Source organism: Serinus canaria, chromosome 2 (genome assembly GCF_022539315.1).
Source record: "Serinus canaria isolate serCan28SL12 chromosome 2, serCan2020, whole genome shotgun sequence".
NCBI classification, from domain to species: Eukaryota; Metazoa; Chordata; class Aves; order Passeriformes; family Fringillidae; genus Serinus; species Serinus canaria.
This window is the reverse complement of record NC_066315.1, coordinates 122,693,813-122,718,726: the sequence shown is the minus strand read 5'-3', so window position 1 is coordinate 122,718,726 and position 24,914 is coordinate 122,693,813.

Sequence of the window (24,914 nt, the reverse complement as noted above, 5' to 3'; positions counted from 1 at the left end):
TACAGTTAGCACTGACACAGCAACACAAACACATACTGTAGGTCACTAGACCCATTTTAAGAATAATAATCTTTTTACTAACTGTGTAGATCTTGGCTTTCTTCCTTTTTAAAATTATTTCTTATTTTCCTCAAATAATCAGAATATGGTTCATAAATTCAGCACCTACATCCAAATTTCTTGGTGGTCCTCATAAAACCACTGGACTGTTTCTGAGTTTCCAGAATAAATCAGGTTCTTTGGCTGTAATTAGGACACTTGGCTGGTTAAAAGCAGACTGGAATTTCAGTGCTAGCTTCTTTGATGACTTTTGCATTTTATATAATGGCTATTTAACTTTAAATCCATAAATGATGATTTTTGCCTTGATCTTGGAGCAAAACTACCTGAAGGCAATGTAGGTTTGAGAACCTTGAATGAAAGGATTCACCTCCTCATAGCACTTCCCGTATTTTGCAGTCCCTGGGGAGTGGTATAATTTGGAAGTCAGTCAACACTGCCTGCTGGTTAGGCTTTTGTAGCTCTTGCCAGCCTTCACAGATACCAACATTTAGCTGTCATCACCCTTCACACAGAACAGGTGACTGCTGAGGGTTGCCAATGCCCCTGCAGGGAGTGAGTCCCTGTCACACTGCACAAACAACCTGAATAAAGCAGCATTTGGAAGAATCACTAAGATCTGTACAAGAAGGTGGGATAACTGATGTGCCTTTTTTTTTTGTCTCAAGCATACAATCATTTTTACTTCTTTTAAAAATAATACATTCTTAATGTTTTTGCTTTGCTTAAGGTATAAATAAGTAAGAGATATTTTACTTCTTACCTCTAGCTGTTTTCTGATACACAAAATCATTCCAAATGTCATGACAAATTGTTGCAAGAACAACATTTATATCACAGAAATTTTTAGAACAATTAGGACGTGACAATAGGGCATTTTTACTTCCTAAACTAGGAAAACACATTTTAACTAGGAAGTGTATTTTAATGAGAACAGTCTTTCCAAATGCATGTGAAATTGAGTGAGACAAAATTTTGGTTTTGCCATGCACCATGTGGGACCGACTTCATGCTGTCCTGTGTGCAGGTGCAAAAATATGAGTCATGAAGGCATTCATGACAGCCACACTCAGACTCTCACTCTGGCAGTGTAAGAATAAGGGGAATAAAAGTGAATAGTAAGGCAAAGCTAGCTCGAGATAGCTATTATGAGAAAGGAATATAAACATCTTGGTTAAAAAAACCCTGTTTCCGTGAGTTTGGGAATGTAACAACAATATAACTGTGAGACCATCTGCCATTTTGGCTTCACACAATGCTGAAGGCCATTACAAAAATGGAAAGATGTCTCCTGAAAAAGCCAACTTGTTGAACAATATAGAATTACGTTCTTTGAAACTGGCAATGTGGCTGACATTCCCACTAAGAGTCTTGAAGGAAGAGAATGAATTTGAATAGAAGCGGACAGTGACTTTCTGACCCACCTGTGTTGCTCCAATGTTTCGTAGTGCTAAAGATTCTATTTCTTCATCATGAACCTTCAGCAAAACAAGACAGGTCAAAACATAGGGTATTTAATGAGAATACTGAATCTGCCTGTAGTGTCCACTCTAAAATGGGTTGTGACGTCTATGCTGGTAGGGGTGTTGTCAGTCTTATTGGTTTGGTCAGACTAAAGGACAAATCTCCTTTTGTTCACTGAAAAAGCCTTTTAGAAACTCAGGTTTTTGGTACCAGTGAGAGTTGTCCAGCTACTCTTAGCATCTTGTGATATTTTCAGGTGGATTGGCTGAATCTCCCTGTCTGTGAAACTGAGAAGTGATGGGATTTGCTTACAGTTTTCGTCAGATTTAAAGAGAAAGTTATGCACTTATTCCATCTGTGTAATCTCTTCTGGGGTCCAGTTTTAAAGGCTTTGGCTTTTTACTCTGAGATTATTTAAGGAGAACTACTTTTGCCTCTGAAGCTGATCCTTGGCAAAGTTTAATGTCTAAGGTATCTCAATACCTGTGTAACTTCTGCGGCTACCAGAAAAAATGTTCTTGCAGATGGAGACTACTGATACAAAAAGATCCACTGAATTGGTGCTGGAAGTGTCCCCAGACACAGATGGAACCTTAGAATGGTTGTAGTTGGAAGGGACCTGAAGATTGTCTGCTCCAGCAGGTTCCATCTTCCACCAGACCAGGCTGCTCAGAAGCCCCATCCAGCCTGGCCTTGGACGCCAGGAGTGGATTGCTTATTTGTAGAGCATAACCATCAACATGTTAGGCTAGTGGGTTTGGTCATCAAATACATGAAAATAGCTCCTGGCAAAGTTTTGAAAAGTTTGTCTTAGTTAGATACTCAGAAATGGCTTCTTAGCAAAGGGAAATACAACACAATGGGGTCTTTATATTTCAATCTTATATTCAGATAATAGTTGCAAGGCCACAATTTACACCTGTCTGGACACGATGGACATTTTTCTCTAGAATCTTTGTGTTGTATACAGTGAATGTACGGTCTCAGGGACAGAGAAGAGTTGCAGTTAGAATCTTCCTATACAGTAAATCATAAATGTTATACAGGATTAAATTTCCTTTTACCAGTAGCTTCGTTGCTGTGCTGTGCAGTTGAAGGGCACTGTAGGTCTGTGTGAAAGACACTTTGCTGAAAATTTTTGTGGACTACTATACACAGGTAAACTGGGTACCCAGACATGTGTGTCACTTGCCAGCAGGATCTCAACTCGATATTTTGAGGGTACTATTGATAAAGATACTATAGACCAAAGCATGCCTAATTCTGCATACTCATGTGCTCATTACTCAGCCTTCTTGTGTCATGGTTGGTTTCTCAATCAATTTAATTTATCTTTGCTGTGATATGTGGACTTGTAATTAATTTTGTAGAATGATGAAATATTTTGCACACTGGTTGTAAATAGATTAATTTCCATCTGATTTACTGGTTAAAAGAGAGGAAATAATTGTGCTTTAGATATGAAATCACTATGCTAATATTGATTAAGCAGATATAAGACTTGTCTCTGAAACGATCTCTTCATTTTTTCACTGTTAAATCTTCCAAAAAAAATTACATATTGAAATGCATGAATGAATTTTGTCCTTCTTCTTTTTTTTCCTTCTGACAGAGACAAAGGTTAAAGATGAGATTTGAACCTAAATGTATGATTGGAGGGGTGCATCAGTCCCCCTGGCAGCTCAGCATTTGAGGTGCTTCTACTGTGACCAGTTCCAGTGCTGCATCAGGTGTCTGTATTTCTAAAATAAATGGAATGGAAAACGTCACACCAGTACTAATGGCACTTTAACATGCAATGACTGTCTTTGCTCTGCTCCTTGATGTAAGAGCAAGGACCAGGAGAGGATTAGCAACTTCTGCTTTTGACTGCAGTGAAGTACAAGTGAGAAACTGTAAAAGAGATTGTGGCACGAAGCTAATGGAAAGTATGTTGAAAGTGTGAAAGCACAGATGAGGACTGGAGGGCCAAAGAGCCAAAGTTCTCCAGATGTGTTTGAAATACCTAAGTCATGAAGCGTGGCACAGAAACAGGGTCCTAGAGAGCTGCTCTTCTGTTGCAATGTGATGGCTTTTTGTCTCCAGTGCATAAAATCAATGACAGCTCTAGACAGTGACTTTAGTTTTGATCAAAGCTCAGTGATGATGGGTGGCAATACAAATGGTTATTCTATAATGACTGTGGGAAATAGAGGTGAAGACACAGACTCAGATCTAGTGACTTGAGAGCAGGGCCAAAGTGATGGGAAGACAGCCAGAGGCCCATGAATAAACATCCTTGAGATGCAAGGGAACAATAACAAGACTGGTGATTATTTTTAGGTGCATATTGAGGGTTCAGAGCTGCAAATCACTTGTCATATACACGACCATGAATGCAAATCCTAAAAAATTATGCTGTGTGCTATCCCAAAATATGAATAGCGAAACTAAGCTCTTTTCTCAGTTTGATTGCACTAAGAAATGTTTACTGATTGATGCACTAACTGTATCATGCCTAAGTAAAGAGGTTTTTAAAGAACACTGTCCTCTACTGTTTTTAAAGAACATCCAACTCTTTATGTGCCAAGGATGCCAACCTATCATGCATAACTAACTCGTGAGAAGGTAGAGTGTTTCAGACATATATATATATATATATATCAGAGGACATAATAGACTACTTCTTAACTAAACAACAATCACTGTCTCATTTATTGACACCCTACTCCTTGCAGTGGAGGCAGCAGCAAGGTTTAACATCTGCAGCCAATAAGAATATTTGGGTTTGTATTAGGCTTGTGTGGCCAGGTTGGTAGCAAGGGGGATACAGGAGCTGCTGCTGGAGCAGGGGAAGGACTCCTCTCCCTGAGGAACTGTGTGATGAGCAGACCATCACTCCCATCCCCATCTCCCTCTGCCTCCTACAAGGCACAAGAAGGAGGAAGGAGTGGGAGAGAAGGTATTTAAATAATTTTATTTAACTTTTCATTATCTTGCTCTGATTTTGATTGTTTATAATTTCAATTGATTTTCACAATTCAAGTCAGTATTGCCCATGAGGGCATTGGGGAGGGATTTCTCCCTGCCTTTATCTCAATTAATGAACCTTTGGTGATGTTTTCTCTCCCCTGTCCCATTGTGGAGGAGAGTGACAGAGAGGAGTATCTCTGGTGGGTGTCTGGCATCCAGCCAGGGTCAAGCCACCACAGTCTTTTCCAGTGTAGGACTGGGGTGAGAAGGAAGAAGGGAAACTTTTTGGGAGTATAGACAGAGGCAGGGAACAGAATTACAGTAAAGATCAAGTATCTCAGGGAAGTTTGGAGTACAAGCTGCTTGAAAAATGGCAAGGATCCATCTGAAATACTTTGAAACAGAGGCCACAGGTACAAGAAATACTTTTGCATTAAGAGGGAGGAAAAACAAGGCTTTTCTCTAAACCGAAGCTGAGCCTAATCACATAAGCTATCAGAGGAAGTGCAAATAGGAAATCAAGGGACAACACAACACTGTAAACCTTTATATTATGTGGTGCAGAAGTTAAGGATGTATTCTCTCAAGGATGAAGCAAAGATATCTGTCCTCACATCTAGACACTTCCATAAAAATATCCAAAATTTCCTTGAACTAAGGTCAAATCCCAGAGAAGCTGCTAGTAAAAAACAAGAGCAGAGCGAGATGCAAAAATAGGAAATGATGAAGGAATCCCATATCCTGCGGGGAAGAGAGGTAGTGATGTCTTAACCCAGATAGCTTTCTGGCAGGTAAATATGAATCCAATTCTAAGACATATTTGATGAAGTGTTAAATGTTCTAATTTTCCATGTCTCTATCCACACTTTTTAATCAGGGGACCTTAGTGTGTCCCTCTGAACAGAAGGGTGAAGGTAAGGCAGCAAAAAATTTAGCCTTTCAACACCTGGAGTTCAGAATAATGCCAGCTGGTCTGTGGCTATAGTTGGTTTTCAGCATTCAGTTTCTTTGGCTCCATCAGGAGTGTATGAGGACAAATGACGCTGATTTTCAGTGGACAATGGGAAGACCAACTACATGTGGTCAGGATGTTTTTTCTGGTTTTAGAATTTAGTTAGAATGAAAGACTGAGATCAATCCCTGAGTAGCGCGTGCAGAATATAAGTGAGTTTTGTCACTTGGGTTTCTAGGAAAATGGCATAGAAAGTACATGATGGAATAATGTCCAGAGGCAATGGAGACTTTATTTCAAGTGGGGAAAGGAGAGAGACATTCTTTTTCCTTTTTTTGCCTGGCTAGCTATATTGGGTGGTTTCTATATAGGTTCTTGGAAGTGGTATCACCACTTCCAGAATAAAGAGAGAAAACATCATCACTGCTGATGGTACCAGATTTTCAAAGCTATATATACTCCGGGCAGATGTCTCCAGCAAGGTGAAGGAACTGCATTATATTGACAGAATGTTAAGTATACTTTTAAATATAATATTAGCTTTAAGCACAAAGCTATCAGCATGGGAGAAAGCATATTCAGCCATTGAAAGGGTGTCCTTGCCAGCTGGTTGGGAAATTACCAGACTGACAGTATCTACTAAGCACTTACTTGTCTTTGTTGGATGCTTGTGTACCCCACCATCCTGGGTAAAGTGTTGTAATTCTAAATTAGTGCTGTTGTCCTTCACTGCACTGCTTTTTTCCTTTTCATTGCAAGGTGGCCTTTGGAAGGTATAAATACAGATTTATTTTACAGATTTGGTGAGAGTGGCATGAAGTATCACCTGATTTCCACAGAGATGGCCCCAGCAATACAAACCCAGGTGTTCTCAGAGCCTCCTTTAATGGGCAATCTACAGTGCTGATGTTTTTGAGGTGAATGAGGGCAACAATCTCTCAGCCCACTCTGTTTGCTCTAAAGCAGATGCCCAAATATTGTCACAGAGAATTTGTATGAACCTGGGTGGGCCTGATTTTCAAACAAACTCATTCACCCACAGTCATGACTAAGATGACAGGAAAGAGCAACTGAAAATTTGGCCTCAGTGTGTATTATATTTACAAAGAGAAAAAAAGTCTTTGCCTGGAGCACAAGAATAACCAAGCATTTGTCATAGCTGATATTAGTGTCTGTGAGAAAGGTAAAAGTGTAGATGGAAAGAGAACGTCTGGTGCCTTGAGAAATGAAAATGCAACAAATTGGACATTAAGCAAATGTCACATTTTCCCTAAAACTTGGTGGATGGTGAGAAGAGGTCATAAAATTGCAAGTAACAGAAAAGGACAATAACAAGCTGGGACAAAGAAACACATCTATTATCCCTTTAAAAATAATCTGATACCTTATCTCCTAGACTCCAGCCTTAATATTAACAAAACTATATGGCATGTCTCTGGAGTGCCCTGTCTCTGTAATGCTCCTGGGAGCAATAGGTACAGGTGTTGGTCACTGCAGAGTTAAAGCTGCTTTGGCATCTACCCATGCTTTTTTGCTAATGAACCATCTGGCTCAGTATGAGAAGTTGCTCAGCCACAAATCAGCAGTTTTCTTGCAGATGTTTGCTATTCACTGCTTCTTAATTCCCTTACTCCCAGTTCTTCCTCCTGCCTTGCTCTGCTCTCACTTTGCCATTTATCTCAATTCTTTCTTCAGAGGTAGCTTTGCTTGCAAATACTCTGGTGTCTGGGACTCTCATTATAATTATGTCTATCTACATTCAAAACACTGTTTCAGGATTTTGAAAGTAAAGATTTTCCCTCTTAAAGGAAGGAATGACATTTTCTGCAGACTGTGCTGGGTTACATTTCTGTCCTGGATGTACCAAGTTGAAAAATATAATGATCACAACCTACCTTCCTCCTCTTTGAATTTCACTTCAAAAGCTAAGTATTTAAGGTCCTGGACATGATGGTTTTCATAATAACAATCATGTCACCATTTTGCTGTAGAAGGAGCAGAAAATATGCTACATTCGACTACACTTTCTTCAGTTATGTAGCAACCCATTCACAAACATGTACAGAGGAATCAAAATATGCTCAGGAAATTGGGCTTTCCTCTTGGAATCAGGTAAATTATGGGGACTGAAATCTGGACCTTGATGTTGGTGTAGAAGAGAAATTCTGCAAGGGAGAGATAAGTCTTGTGGTCTGTACAGCATTTTTATGAACTAAACCATCCTACTTCAGTTCTGCCCTTTATTTTCTCTCGGGTGATTCCATTCATCTGCATTTTCTTTTACTTACCTCTTCCTTAGCTCGGGGGGTGACATTCCATTTCCTGTCTAATTTATATGAAAATTAACCTTTCACATTGGTGAAAATCCACATGGGTGGAAATAATGTCATCTGTGATTTACCCAGTAACCAGAGGCTTTTGAACAGACCCTGGAAGGCATTCAGTAAAAACTAATTTGCCATGCTTTCTGTAATAGCAGATCCTTTCCTAAAGCTGTTCTCCTGCAGAATATTGTTGTACTGACTCAGCATGGATTTTAAGATTTTACAGAAACCTGTTTATCTAGAAAACTTTAATTTGAAACAAAAATAATAAGAATGAAAAAAAACCCTGTTTGAAAAGTAGGAAAATATGGAAGAAAACCTTGAGCTTTAATCAACATCTGTGTGTGAGACAGCAATGTTTGCAGATGGTAGCAGCTTCATGAAGGGTTGCTTTTACCTATTTGCTTTCTTCTAGTGAGTAGGAAGTTTAATGGATAGAGTCCCTCCAGGTGGGCAATCACAAAACTAACATTTTTATTCTCCTGACAGAAAATTGCATGTCTTTTTCCTAGCATAAAATGACATTTCCCCTAGAAAATTCTGCTGCTTTTGCATAAGTGGCTTTCCTTGTTAGAGTATTTCTCTGAAGAAGCGTTTCCCACTGGTTTTAACAGTCTAGGAAAATTCTTGAGCAAATTCTTCTTTTTAGGCACTTATTTTTAGTTAGCATGCTCTGACAGCACAGTCTCTCCCTGGGTAGCTTGGGGAACAGGTGGAGACCATAGTTCTTCTGTCTTCAATGCTACCAGGTTAATGTGAGGATAAGAGAGATGGTTTACAGGTACTTTTAGTCTGGTTTTGACTGTGAAAGTTTTTCCAACAATTCATTAGAAAGAATGAACCCTTTCTTTGCTCACAGTAATGGCTGAAGGTGCTGGAGGGGTCTGGCCCTAATTTCTACAGCTAGAACTACCTGTTCTGACTGGTGTAAAAAGAAATTAACTGAACAAATCAAGATCATTGTTCTGTCTTTTCATGCTAAACTATAAGAACTTTGGATCTCCTATTGTTAGACTTTGTGCTGTCCAGCTAGCAAAGTCCATCCATGTTCTCTAAAATGCTCTACCTATTGCTAACAACTATCCTCCCTTAAAATGTGTGTACCAGCAGCATCTACCCAGTGCATTTAAAGACTCCGTTTCAATTTGTTATATTGGACATTTCTGAGATGCCTGTTTCTGGATACTTCTTTACAAAGAGCTGTTAGAAAGGTTTCTCTCCCTCTTAGAGTGCTGCAGCCTTTTTATTAACAACCATGTGCTGGCCATTGTTCCTCATCATTCTCGTGGGCAGTAATTCATCCTCTGAGCAGAGGCTGACAGATGACCATAATTTCTGTAACGAGAGGGAAGCTTTAAAAAAAGACAGTGTGTTGGAATATGAAAACTACAATGAAAGAAAGCATGATCATTGGTCTATGCTACTGAAAATGATGAAAGTCATAAATATGGCTAGAATCCTAAATTTTACTCTGTTCTTAGAAAAGTTCTCAACTTTTGCTTTTAAATTCCCAGTGATAAACCACAGTATAACTGAATGTGGATGTCTGAAAGGAACAGAACCAAGGTCCTAAATCTGATATTATTTATTTTTCACATTTATATTTGTATCAGACTCTCGGTATTGCTTCAGTAGATATTTTAAAAATGTTTTTAGTCTTATGTATGGGTTTTGTATTTATCAGACCTATACTCAAAGGACCTTGAACTCAATTAAAGAACGTTATTCATATAAATTAATTCAGACAACCTCTTTTGCTACTTGCTGTCTTTGAATCTTTAAATGTTATCCTTATGTCAAGATAAAATGTTGGGAAATCTGAATTCATTAATGAGGAAGGGCCTCTCAACCATCTGTGAAATACCTGAAGGTAAGTATTTGTTGTGGTTTAGGAAAGGTGCTCCCACTGAAACACCCCAAACCATGTGGTGCTTGCTCACTCCTCCTGCCCCCCTCCTCTCCCCTTGTGGAAGGCTGGAGAGCAGAATTGGAGGCACAAAAGGTAAAATCATGAGCTAAGAAAAATTTACTAGAAACAACAATGAAATATGAAATTAACAGTAACAGAGACAATATTGATAAAAGGGTGTAGGAGAAAGACAAACAGTTCACAGGTGAAAGGTTCACCATGGGGAAACTGGCAACACACAAACTACCACCATGCTCCCCTGACCTGGAAGGGACCCCTTCTCCTGTCCCCAGAAAATGAGGTGAGATGCTACAGAGTAACCTCTGTGTTTACAAAAATTAACCCATTCTGCCTAGAACCAGGGCAAATTTCCCTGTCCTGTAGAAAATCTGAACTGTGTGATGCCTTGGGGTACAGAGGAGTCCCCAAAGCCCTGTTAAACAATCTCACCAGGTTGCAGCTGATAGGTGACCCCATTAGATTTCATAAATTGAATTGCTCTTGGATTTCCCCTGGGTTTAGCAGGGAAAGCATCTCTGATGAGGATTCCTGGGAAGAATAAAGCTTGCATGCTGGTATCAGCCCTTCTGCTAGAAGAGAGAGGGGGAAAGGGGAATTAGGCAGTGAAGACATGAGTGTTATTCTGTATGGCCCTGGTTAAAGGGATGGATGGTACCACACAGAGCTTTATTTTCTGTACCCAAACTGAAATCCATCTCAGGCTTCCCTGACATCTTTCTTTCTATAAATTAGTCTTTGGTGACTAAAACCACTCTTTTCTTCATACATAGTGCACTTACTCTGTCAGATGAGGGGGGCTGGGTGGCCTCTATTAAAATACACAGGCCAGTCTCCCTTTGTAGATGGTAACAGGAAAGTTTAGAGAAGAGTTTCACAGGATTTGTGTGAAATCCTGCACTTGAACTGGAAACAGAGCCTTGAGCCAGTCAGGCTGTGCAGGGCTAGGAGTATTGTCATCAGGAATGCTGCTAGTCATTCAGTCAAGTACTTGTGGCTGCTGTGAAACCAGAGGACAGACTTGCACTGTCTTACTTTGCTTTCTGGGCTATTCATTTTAGGAATACAGCCATCCCTTTCTAATCACAATAAGAGAAATGCACTTGCAAAGGCTGATTCTACAGTGCTCTCTCATCACTGCCTGTGGCAACAACTTAATGTTACCAAAATCCTAATTAAATTTCAAGTGAGCCTGGGATGAACCTGGACTGCATTTGAAAGCATGGTAAGGAGTAAAGCTGACTTTCCAGACATTTCCAGACTAGCAAATACAAATACAGACCTAATATCCTCTAGTTTCCCAGAAAGCAAAACTTGCTACAATGAGAGCATCAGCTACTGGGAACATGTCCGCAGCTCTCCTGCAGCACTTGATTTAGATCAATACACCATTACTGAGTCCAGCCATCCAGGAGGTCTCAGATACCTTCTCTTGCCACAGATCTGAGCTGAACTTACATTCCTCAGCAGTTATGAGATTTCTGCTAAAAGGTGATTTTAGTCGAAAGGGAGATTTACTACTGACTGACTCAGGACTGTGGACACTAAGATGGAGTAATTTGCTGGCACTTCCAGTGAAAGGGAGATAAAATTCACATTTGTGTTGGTTTTCACATAATTTTAACCCAATAAACAATGGCTGAGAAAAGGAGTCAGAGAGGGATTAAATCTCAGCTTGTTTCAGTTGACAAAGAGAAGGCAGGATCACAGATAAAAACTGTTATTCTCATACTCTACTGTCTAGTATAAATGGAGTTAAAGATTTTTAGATCTTTAGGAAATCACAAAGCAGTTTCTTCATATACTTTGAGCAAAGTATGTGTTTAATTGTTATGCTTAACATTGTTTTCACACATTTTGATTTTTTTCTTTGACTACTCTGTCCCATTTACGTCCTGCTATTGCAATCATTCTCCTACAGACCGAGGAAGCAAAAATTGCTGGTGACTGGAAGGCTGAACCTGAGTAACCAGGTATGCTGTCTGTACAGATAGGCTAGTGAAGAAGGAAGCATATTTGCTGTTGCTGACATTTTGTCAAAGGCTAAAGGCAGCTGCAAATGCTATTTATAAGAATACAGAATTCTTCAAAGCTGTTCCTTCAAAATCTTCAGTTGCATTCCTGAGTATCTGAAACAGAGATAAGAGTTCTTCATCTTTGGACTGAGTTTCTTCTAAGCAAGTTCTTAGCACAAGGATGTGCTGCGACTGACATCTGTCATTTAGAAAAATCTGATGTTTTTAGCTTTCTGAGTTTATCAGTTCTCTTGTGTCATGTCAGACAAACTGTTTAAATGTTTTTCCTCTTGAATGGTCTGATCAGGCAGGTGGACTATTGCTTCAGCTGCTGCTGGTGAGGTGTAGGCAGCTCCCTGAGGTGATGGTTGTGTCTATTCAGGTTGCTCTTGTGCTGTCCATGCCTAGTTCTGCTATTGAAAACAGACTCACCACTTCTATTCACTCATATCTGCCCTCTTTCTGACTTTAGTAAGCCTATACCTGCTCTCAGGACCTGGACATCCTTCAGCTAAGATTATACCAGAGAGAAATGAAAAAGCTCCCAACTGAAAACTCCCTACCTCATCCATTTATTTTGTGGTTAGTTTCCAAGACAGGTTTGCATGTGCTCACAGTGAAATGCACATCAAACTGACAGAGTTTCCCTTTTATGCTACTGAAAGATACCCAGCCAGTCTGAGGAAGCACACACCTGCTCAGCCAAAAGGTTTGGGGCTTGCACATTTTCACACTTAACCAACAATAGCTGGCATTTATCAAGGTTCCCAAAGTATGGTTCAGCCAGTGCATGTAATGAATAAATAGAATGCCAGAGAGGGAAAATCAGATGTGGAGTAGATGAGAGAGGCATGGCTGGCCTCTCTCAGATACTTACGCATAATCCAATTTGAATCTTGAATTAATTTTCCCCAGATTATGAAGGGTATGAAATTTGTCTTGGTTCTGCTGAATACACATATTCTTGATTACTCCTTCTTTGCATGATGCTCATCTTTTAATCCTATAAATCTTTGTTTTACCCTTTCTAGTTTAGTAACTGGATTCTCAGAGGAGGTGGAAAATTGTTTCCTGCATTACTGGAAACTTCTAATTGCATTATTTCTTCTGATGCTCTTTGAGGTTTTAGGAAAACAAGTATGCTTGAAGGAACCTGGACACCTCTGTCCCATAGATATAAGACTGCTTTTAAGAGAAACACTCTGCATTTTAAGATTGTCCCCAGTAGAAATATTTGGTTTTTAAAGATTGCCAAGAGTGGGATTGATGAAAAACCTGCTTAGAATGTGCTGGGAAGTCAGAGAGTCAAAATTATGAAACACTGGAAATTCTGAGAGATGTAAGAATTAGAGGGTTTTTATTGCTAGATTAAGTGGCACTTTTAGCAATCTGTCCTTTTTTGTGGCAAATATTCTGGAAAATAATATACTGAGGAGAAGTCTTCTATGCTTCTGAGCACAGTGCACAATTACAGTGATGGGGAGAATAGAGCTGCTGATTCTGTGAATAACTGGTTTGGAGTTTTGTTTCAAGGCACAAGTGACAGTGCAGCCTTTTCTGGGTCCCAGAAGAAATGCAGAAGTTCAAATTCCTTATACCCCTCTGTCCCACTGAAGTCACCATTGCACAGGGCAGAGTTATTCTTATGGGTAATTTTACACATTTTGTTACATCAGCCCAACAGCTCAGAATCATGCAGACTTTCAGATGGGGGGATAGGAATTCTTCTAATCTCACATTTAATGGCATCTGTCAAACCCCTGGCACTTGCTTAAGATCAGCTTTAGACATTCCAATAACCTCAAAACCCACATTTCTTTTTAGAGGTTTAAGGACATTAATGACAGATGAGACAAAGTATATTCTGCATTTTCCTTTTGGAAGTGTATCCCCACCATTTTTCCATGTTTTAAATGACTGCACATAATGACTGGGACCTGCTTTGGGGCTGAAGGTTTGCTGGAGAGGTTTTGGGGCTCTTAGTTCTATGGTATTTCTGTCCTTCTTGGTAGGCAACCCCATATTTTCTTTAACCAGCCTAAATTTTAAAGAGGACATTTCCCCTCTTGTTACATTTTATTCTCCTAATACATTTTGGACTTTCTTCTTTAAGTGTACTTACATCTCTCTGACCCAAGCTGGTTGATTCTTTAAAAATTTATCTCATATTTGGTCTCTTACATCCATAGATCTTTCTTCCAGTCCAACTGCCTTTACAATTCTGGTTTCCAAAACCATGTCAATAAAATCACTGACCTGGAAAGCTTTCAGGGAATCCATGCCAAAAGTCACCTCTAGTGAAGGACTAAGTACAAAGTTGAGTAAGGTGCTCTAGACCTGCTAATATTTTTTTTTATTATTACCCAATAATATTAGTTCTTTGAATGAACCAGACATGACTGGTTATTAGTTATACACAGTTGTTTCAAATTAATTTTTTTTTATTCTTATGGAGTAACAGTCTGATAATACCCCTAAAATTAATTAGTTTGCATACAGCTGATGAGTTTGGTTTCTAGAACTCCTTATTTAAGTATACCTACATCACTTGACCTAGGAAAAGAGAAGTCAGATAGGAAACAATTCCTACCAGTGAGGTCTGTGGGACAGTGGGCAACAACCATTCCTTTTGGGTGACTCTACTTTATCAAACAGCTAAGATATATATAGGCAAGAACAACACAGAAAATAGTAGTTGTAAGCTATGTGTGAAACCTATTGAGAAGCCATGTAGATCCATTTGAAAAGATTTAGGTCAGTTCAGGCCTTTTCAATAAACATTTAAAGACAAAGACTAATGTCTGCAGGTGGTGTAGCTCGTGCATATTCATTACCCTAAGTCCAAATATGGAAATATACACCAGAGTAGGTCTGACCCTCAGTGTTACCCCCAGCATACTCCTTATTCATAGAATGCCCTCCAAAGGACAAATGTAACATGTAATCTTATTTGACAATGTGTGTTCACATCTCAGAAGATGCTGGGGAATTATGAGCCTTTGACAGATTTCCTTTTGGCTTTAGCAGTTAACAGAAATGAAACTCTGCAAGATTAAATTTCTGCTTTGGACCTTGTATAGCTTTAAGACTTTTTCTATAACCCCATAAAGTAAAAAAAAAAAAGACAAGCACTGAATTTTCACATAATTGTGCAGTGATTTAGCCAACTCCCATTGAAGTTTGGACTTTGAAAATTACTTATACGAAAATTATATTCTTGGCCTTTAGAACTCCTTTGAGAAGTGTGTCTTCTTAGCATGTGACTATAGGGAGTTGTTGAAGATGGAGCTGGGGATCAGGGTTTTTGGCAATGTTTAAACTATCAGGTACAGATGTTTTAAGTTAGATGGAACATATCCTCAACATGAAGAAAATAGGACTCTTTCAGTCTTGGGGAAGTGAAATTGCTGTATAAAGCAGTGCTGAGGCCCTCCAGAGGCATGGCAGGGGTCTGTGCCTTAATAACCAAACTTAGTGATGCAGGAAAATGAAATGAAAGTCAGTAAATTGCTGATGAAATGGAGTTCAGTGGGTTGTTTAGTCCATTCCATGCTGAATTGGTCTCTACCATACATTATTCTCTACCTTGCCCAACTCAGGTGTAAATAATGGAGCTGACACTTTTCTTGTTACATTTACAAAAGTAATGACTTCCTCTTTCTGTTCACTTGACAGGCTAAAACATATTTAAGTGGATAAAAATGATGGTAGACCAGAATTTCTCTGAATTGCATGTAGAGTTCATTAAAGCAGCAGCCTCTGGTGGAAGTTTATTCATGTGTGAAAGTACCTGCAGTTTGGTCTGGATCCCTGCTGGAGGCTGAGCAGAAGTAGCTGCTATGGGAGGAATTTGATGAAGCTGCAGCCTCTCACAGTTGCAGCACTGGATGTAGCAGGCATAAAAAAATACTTGTCCTTACTTGTGGGCTTGATTCCATCACACTGGAGGGGGAAATTTCAAACAAATTAAGCAGAGCAGAAGATCTGTTTTGGAACTGGTTATCTAAAATCAACTGAGTCTAGGAAATCCTTATGGAAAAATCAACTGATCACAGTAATTTGTCATATACACACTGTAAGACTTTGAAGGTTGATTAAAGGAGATCAGGAGAGGAATTTTCTGTTCCATAAAAATATATTGAGTAAGTAAACAAAATTCCTGTCGCTATTGAATACCAACAGTTCTTTCAAAAATCCATTTCTATGGCTGGGCAAGGCTGTGGGACCTGGAGCCTGGCCCTAGTGCAACATAACTGGGGCAGGGACTGATGTTTTACCATCTGCCAGTCACACTGGGTTGGATGGGGCTTATGGGCTGTGCCTGCCCTGATCCAGCCTGAGCCTGCCTCCATTTCAGCAAGAAGTGCAACAGCAGGGAGGTTGTAGAAGTCTGGTAAAACTGGGCAGCCCTATGGCTTCAGTCTGGCCTGGTGGATTACCACAAGTGGGGCCCAAACCCATCTGGTAGCTGCATAATATTAGAAATAAAGGCCTGGGTGCCCTGGCAATGCTTTGGATGTTTTTTGTCCTCAGGAAGTCCAGCCACTCACTAATACATAGGGAGGCTTTGGAAGCATGAGGTAACTTGTACTGTCTCAGATTAGCTATTAATTGCAAGGCAATCAGAAGGTATAATCAGAGGTATTTTAAGTACTTCTGACTATTTATTATTTCTATGAGTGGATATCAAAGCCTAAGCAGTGGAGGTGACAGGCTTTTAAGCATGAAGTAGCAAGCTACCTAGAGAGAGGCACATTTCACTCTCCCGGGGTAGGTTTGGAGTATTTTTGTTTCAGGCCAGCTGGCAAAGCCTTTACTGATACTGTAACATCTGGAGGACTATCTAAATTCTTAAATGCTCTGGGACAGGGCCAGAGGATAAAGAACCTTCTGCAAGGAAAGGCTCTTGAGGTTTGCACAGTCTGGCCACTGGGTCCCCAGTAAAGGCTGGACTTCATCCACAGAATGATGAAAGCTCAGCAAAATCCAGCAGTTTGTAGCCCATTTTACAAAACCCTAGCTTTTGGGAGCAGAATCCCCCTTCCCATTCCCAGCCCTTCCCCTGCCCTGAGAAAGGCTCTCTGAGTCAGTGTGTCAGAAGCATGGTTAGTCAAATAAAGCCATTCTTCCTTTTCTGCTTCCCTCTCTCCTGTCTGGGATTCCCAGCACTGGGACCTTGTCCTGCCAGAGACAAGAAGGGACAGAGTGTGTGAGTGAGCAGGCCTGCCTGTGGGGCATGCCAAGGTGTGCTCATGCTGAAGACAAGCAACCTAAGAGCTTTGGAAAGTTCTGCTGCCTCACCTCAGAAAGCCAGGGAGACCGTGGTTACTTAGACATCAATGCAAAGAAGGCCAGGAAATTTAGGTTACCATTTTTCCAATTAATGTTTTTATCACTTTTTTTTTTTTTAATGTTCAGAGTAAATCTATTTAAGGTTCCCCGCTGGTTTTAAAGAGGGAAAGAAAAAGGTTTTTAATTAGAGCTGTACAGTTCATGTACCTAATGAATCAATAGTAATTGAATATAATGGAAACTTCTTCAAAGCACACTTATAGAGTATAGTAAAACCTCCTTTAACAGGTTTAGTTCCATGCCATTGACCTTTTAAAAGGATTCTCCATCATATACCAGCTCTGCTGTGTGTGTTATTCCCATATATTCTCTGGAGTTCATCCAGGTATTATATGCCTGGATATACTGTGGTATATATTGTAGTTGTGGGTATTAGGCACAGTCACAGACTTACTTGTTAATTATTAGACTTCCTAAAATTATTATGCTCTGTATGTGGTTTTATGAAAGGCTAAATGGATTACATTATCCCTACAGACTATAAAAATAGCCAATATATTTTCATTTCAATTGTTTTAAAAACTACTTTAATTTAAAAGTTAAGGTTAAAAAATATCTTCAATCAACAGACTGGAAAAAGAAAATATATGAGATGAGAAGGCATACTGAATTAATGATGTCTTAGCATCACATTAATCACATTTCCTTAGTAAAAAAGAGAGATTCATATTGAAGCACACTTCTCCAGATCAAGAAATCATTGTACAAGACAAAGTTTCTGGAGAAGATCCTTCTCTAAGGAAATCCCCACAACTAATGCTTCAAATAAAAACCTTCAGGTATGGATACAGACTTGAACCTTCAGAACTTTCTTGCACATTTTTGGAGGACATAACCTTAGCAGACTTAGGATACAATGGTTGAATTGACATTGCCTTACTGATGAGGATGACTTCTGACTCTCACACAAAGGTGCCTTTGCAGTGTCTAGTCCATGTTGGTATGGTTGCAGATATAATCTGTGCTGGCTTAGCTCTCCTTATCCTGCTGTGACTTCATCTGCACTGGCAGCTCGCAGTGCTGCACCTGCAGGGCTCACAGGGCAAAGCACTTGAACAGATCTTGGCTGGGGGCTCAGCCCCCCTCCTGCTGGAGCTCGGGTTGGAGGGGACTGGGCACGAAGGGATCAGCAGGCAATGAGATATTGCTTTGATTTCCCCTGTAATTCAGTTCCTTCAAGAATTTCACTGATGCCCAAAGAGTTTCTGCCTTGTGCAATCCAAGGGATTGTTCAGTCTTGTTTTCTGTGGGGTCTTTTTATTTACAGAGGAAGGTACAAGCCTTTCAGCTGAAGAGCAAGGACTCTTGACTGGCACAGAGGGAAGGAAGCTCAAATACACACACACACTGAAATTACAGTGCTTTAGACCTGCACACCTTAATGTTTGTCATCCACACTGCACTTCATCAGCTTTCATCACACAGGGTAAAAAGTCCTTACCCTGAGAAAAGCCAAGCATGAGGGCATTTGCCTGCTTTACAAGACTTAAATCAGAGTTTAGGAACTTAAGCTTTCATTTTCAAAAAGCTCTCCAGGTTTCATTTTTATGAAGAATATGCAACCTGAGGGAATGCCAACTATACTATAAAGCCAGAAGACATCAATAGGATGTGTATATATTAAATATGAATATATTAAATATATTTAAATTATACAATAAATATATTTTATATGATAGAATGCATTAAGTAGATCTGATCTCATGATTTCCAGATTAACATCTTTCTTCTCTGTTTTAATTCTGGAATATTCATATATCTCAATCTTTCCTTAAGATAGAAAAAAAAAGCTACAATGCAAATTTTTGGACCAAGTAATTGAAATCTGAAATTAAAATGTGAGGGTTTTTTTTTTTTTAGTTAAGCTATTCCCATAAAAAAGTCTGATGTATTGGCTGACTAAGATGTCTGTTATGTCCTGCCAGAATTTAGATCTGAGCTGAAATGCCTCTTTTTATATGTTTTCTGTTTTCAAGAATTATTCCAAGAGCCTATCATCTGGTGTTATGCATTAAAATTTTTAAAATTCAGCAGCTTTGTATTAAATTTAGAAACCTTTAATATCCCTGATGAAAAAGAGGGAGCTAGGCTGTGCTTATTTGAACTTGAGTTACTATTACCAGAGAGTGCTGCTGCCTGGATCATCTGAGTGTCCTTCCTAAGGTTGCTCCTGGCAAGTGGTGAGGAACAGCCAGGCAATTCAAAAGCATAATTAACTTTTGGATGCTCTTTTCTGACATGAGAGCCCAAGGTTATAACGTGTTGTTTAGGTGATACTGGTGGTCCCAAATTGCATATTAACTGGAGGATCTGTGCTGGAAGTAGCTCTATCTGAAGGGTTTTCCAATGTTCCTTTCTAGTTGTGGCAAGTTTTTAATCTACTAAAAGTAGGAGAAATTTAGGGGAAATTCATTGCTCCAGTGATAAAATACTCCCCCCTTTTTTTGACTTTGCTTTTCCAAATGAGTTTAGCTCTTGAAAATATAACAGCATTTAAGTGGACATAATAATGCTTACATACCTCAAAAGAACATTGTGGGTCATAACTGGCTGATTAATTGACTTTTGTGCTATGTGAGACGTTTCAATCAATTCTTAGATTTCACATGTGTGTCAAAATGAGATACATGGGTAAATGTATAGTAATGCATACAGGGGAAAGCAATTTTGACTTAACATGTAAAATGTTGAGTTTTGAGAGACCATTACAACTCAGGAATGAGACCTTGAGGACCATGATACTGTCAGCTTAGTGTTCAGCAGCAGTATGAATAGAAAACAAAAATAAATATAGAGAAAGAAATAAAGGAGAAAACAGAAGACATCATTATGAAAGCAAATACATTAATGGATTTCCCACACTTTCATGGCTGTGTGCAATTCTGCTCCTCCCATCTTCAAAAAGTATCTCCTTAAAGGGGAAAAGGTTCAGTGCATAGTGACAAGGATAATTCACAGTTATGGAGCAATTTCTGTGTAAGGAAAATCAAGGTAAATCTGCCAGTTTTAGTCCAGATCAGGTATGTGATTTTGAAATAAATCTTCAAATCATCCTCACTTACTGCACTTTGGCTGAAACAGAGGACAGTCTTGGAGCACTTGAACTGAATTCCATTTGGAAACAAAATCAGCCTATGCTGGAACATGCCTAGTGCAATTCTGGAACAGGCCCAGTGCAATCCAACTGCTAATGACTATACAATCTGCAGGACCATTTTTATACTAATTGGAAGAAAAAAGCTTGCTCAGGGTCCTGGAGACTCTACATCAATAATTTTGTTTTACAAATGCACTCCTATTATCTACTGCACAATGTGAATAGCTGAGGTGAACGCTTCAACCTGAAACATAAATGATTTGGAAGTATGGGGGAGGTCCACACAATTCTGAGTGGCATGGTGAGGAATGCTAGAGATCAATTAATTGGTCATTGTATTTTTCAGAAGCAGATCTCATAGAATTAAGTTAATTGCATTAATTTGAGTCAGGTTTAAAACAAAAGAAAGGATATGGTTCTTTGTGTGGCATGCAGTGAACCTGTGGAGCTCCTTGTTAAAGGGTGTTTCACATAGGTGGGTGTGAAAGCAGACTGGACAAATGCTTGGGAGAGAGATATGTTGAAATTTACTAACTGGATTACCAGTTGTGCCAGAACTGTAAAATCTCTGGCTGAAAGTGGGTAGATCCCCTTTGTTCCCTTTTCTTTTTCTTCCCTACATGTCACCTCATGACCACAGCTGAAAGCACAACATAGTATGCTCTTGCTCTGAGGCAGTGTTGTGTCCTTTCTTGTATTATTTTTGTTTCTATATACCTTTTTTTTTAATATTAGATATAAGAAGTGCTGTGAAATTGAGCTTGGAATAGACAGTTAGATCTGAATTTTACTTTTGTGGCTGGTGCTGGTGATTCCCTCACTAGAAATGCTTCTCAAAAACCTGTGCATACTAAATTAAAGTGTGTTTTTCTAAGGAAGTTTTAAATTAGTCATTTATATGATTTTCAAAATCACAGGCTACCTGAACTCTAAACCACTGCAATATTAGAGGATAATAATTTAAAGCAGACAGAGTTTCCTGTTGATACTTTATGTTCATTTTAAATTAAGCTTTATTGTTGCAACATTGCATAATTTCACAGCTGTAAAAAAAGCTGGGTGTGTTAAATGTGCAGTTGGAATAAAGGAAGAGAGCTGAGGGACACCTCAAGTTTCTTAGTCTTGGTGTTTATGTCATTTTTTGGCATGAAGAATAGTGTTTTTTTCTCATATATATATATAATATATATATGAATGCTTTTGTATAGTAGTGAAATAAATCTAGCTTTGGGTTGAACATGATGATTTCTAGCAATAAACAGCAACATTATATTTGACATTTGTGACATGAGGAATGAAATGTCTGATTGCAATAGTAGGAGATTTGAAACATTGTCCTTAGAGAGGTGGTATAGTCAGGTGATGCTGTGTGTGTGCCAAAACCACAAGAGGATTGTCAAACTCTGAGTTAAATGAAGATCGGTTGGTTTAAGAGTGATGAAATAAAGTTTTGTGCTTTGGGAGAAGGCATCTTCCTTCCTTTCTATGATAGTCAGAAATGGCCAGAATGCTTTTTTAGTTTCCCTCAGCATGCAATGCTTTCAGCTACACCTTTTCCCAACTGCTCCTTCTGGATGAGGTGCTGGTCATGGAGTGGCAGCTGTTCCCAGTGTTAGACAGCTGTCCTTGCCACACTGCTTTGGAGATGGCAGGAGACAGCATTTGCTGGCTTGCTGACATCACCTTGGGTGTGGAGCATGGCTGGATCACAGCCTGGGGTGGCGTGGCTGCAGGGAATATTTTATTACAGCTGAACGATTAAAGTAGCCAATAACAGTAAATATTTAATGCGAGTCAGACAAACCTTGTGAGTCAACACTTCTCACAGGACTGTAAGATGCTGTTTCCTACCAGTTGAGTACCTTGAATTCCTGTAACTGCACTTTGTTGGCAACAACCTCAGGCTATGGGATGGCAAGGTGTGACCACGTAGCTCTGTCATGCCGGGCAGGGCTCTGACTCCCAAGTGCTTGTGTGGTGTGAGAGACAGAAAAGCTGCCAAAAAAGAACATACCTTCCTACTCTGGCTCCTGGCTTAGTACAGTGAAAAGACTTGTCATTTAAGAGATATGTAATCATTAAGAGATACGTAATGTGCTTTTTAAAGCTAGATGATCTGTAGCTTATTTTTAGCGACTTAATTTAACATATAGTGGGAAAAGCATTTATAAGATATGGGTTATCAGCACCATGCAGTCGTCAGTTTTAAGACTTGCAGAGGGGAGAAAGATTCATAGAACCTTCTGGGGGTGATTTAGAGAGAGCTGAACCTCAAGAGATGGAGATATTCCTACTGTTCAAGTTATCTTTTGATTGTGATAAGAATGACTTCATCACCAGCATTCTGCTGTAGCTGTAAATACTTGCTTTCCTCTAGAAAAAAGCCATGCCAGAATTATTGTCAATGTACATGATACTGTGGACCAGGTGTTTTCAGTATAAAAAATGTCTTCACCATAAATCAGTAAGAACATAAATTCAGAAGTTATTTGGTTTGTTCTCACTGTACCTTAAGCATATGCAAGAGGGAGTGCACATGCACTTTTATGTAGGCAACTAGAAATGAGACAACTGCTAAAACAAGAAATGCCATGCTACAGCACCTGAGGAAAGACAGGTCAGAGAAATTAAGATTAAGGAACACGTTTCCATTTCAGGGTTTTTTAGGTAAATATGGAGAAATCTAATCTTTCATTCAGAGGTTTGATTTTTGTTTGACTTATCCTTCTAATAAGATTATTATTGGATTGTGGGATATTTCAGTCTCTGAAGGTAGAGGAAAGGGTTAAGGCTCTACCAATATGTCACCAGTATGTCCTCCTCTTAAAGGCTGTGGTAATGTATGGAAAGGTCTGTAAGCATGGCATTTTTTTATTTTAATCCTCCTCCATTAAGTTCTAATGACTGGTTGCTAAACGATGTCATGCATTTCCTGCTCCTTTTATGGGGAGCTGTTTTATAAAGCAGCAGCTTGGAAGCGTGCAGGAAGCAGTCATCTCTGGAATTGATTGCATTTCTGATAGACCACTTTTGTACTGTATCCCTGGAGAAATGCTGCAGGTCATAATGGCTTATGTTCTCCTTGTAGCTGCAGCATAATAATTTACAGAAGTAGAACAAAGGCAGAAACAAGCTTTACCATCTCAAAACCTCTCACTAGACTCAGTTCACTCTGTTTCTATTTATTATTTATTTAAAGAAAGCAGACATCATTGTTACTGGAGGGAAGTAAAGGGCTATGTACAATGCTAAGAAAACCTCTTGGTCTGAAACAGCTGATGTTTATAAATTGGTTGGGCGTCTGATCCACAAGAAACATGTCCAATTTGATCAAGTGGTGTGGAAAGGGCACTTGAACAAAAGCATTGTTTGCATATATTGGGATGGCAGTAATGATTGTGTCCCTTCTGTCTGTCACACTGATTCATTACAAATGGGTGTCAGCCATTAAGCTTTGATTTTCAGCACAGATAAGGAATAAAGGAAGCACATAAAGGAAACAAAGGCTGGCCACGCTGCAGAGCAGTCTGGTGATCTGATTATGCTGAGACTGCCACTTTCTTGGGTGGGTGGTAAGTATAAGGGGATGACTCCCATTGTTTCTCCTTCTGCAGCTCTGTCCTCAGTGAAATATTGGTAAGAAATGTGTGGGTTTTTTCATGCATCTTCTCTGGAAAATTGCTTTCCTTGGTTCCTGATAGAAATCAACAAGACAGTCCCTCAAGTGAATTCTTCCTGATGGGCCAGGTTTAGTGAGTGCCTTGGTGTGCAGAAAGCATATAGAGAAAAAGCTTTTGAGGTTTATAAAACACATGGCATTTGCTGTGGTTTCTGTTTTTTTTTTTTTTTCTGTTTGCAAGTGTGCTGATCTTAAGAATATATAGAAGTAGTGATGGTTTTTACTCTTTCTTTCTGCAAATGCCTGAAATTACAGCATGGAACTAAAGGTCTCTGCCAAATGGTAACTGGCACTGAATTCAGTCTTTCTACTAGTACCAGGCTGTCATGAGCAATTTTTTTATGACTGGACTGGTGTTAGTCTGAACAGGTTTCCCATGATAGATTTAAACAGTATATCAGGGCCATATTTTATTTAGTACTCTGGTAATTTGGATGTTCATTGAACCATGAACAATCTTGCAAAATTGCAGGTGGGCTAAGAAAATGTACTGCTCTTATCAGAGAACAGCAAGGATGTTTAAAATATACCTCTGGCTTCTACTACAACTTTAGGAAGGTCACTTACCTTCTCCTTATTTCAACCTGCCTGTTTCTCAGTAATATAATATCACTGACTGCAATGGAATTTAGTGAATAGAAATTTGGAAGGCATTTGGGCATTTCACACAAAAGATTTTGCAGTAATTCTTTAGAAGACTGTGAATTCTTGCTGCTGAAGTCCATAATAGTCAACCTGAGATGAGACTGCTCTTGAAAACTATGATAGAAAGTGCAGGAGGGGCCCTGAGGCTTGGAAGGGTGAAACAATGTGGAGGCAGCACCCTTGGTGACACAGTTTAGGCCTTTTCTCTTTCCTCTTTTTTTTTTTTTAATTTTTTTTTCTTTTTTTTTTTGTTTGTTTGAGTGCTGAGGAACACTTCCCATTGCATGTAAATCCATTGCTTTCACAGCTTTTCATGCTGGAGAATCTAGCATATTCTCTTTCCTGGAATTATAGAAATAAGCATATAATAGGGATGGCAGAAGGGAATGTGCAGTAGAGGGCTAATGGAAACTCAATATAATTGGTATGATTTTCACTAATTATGTC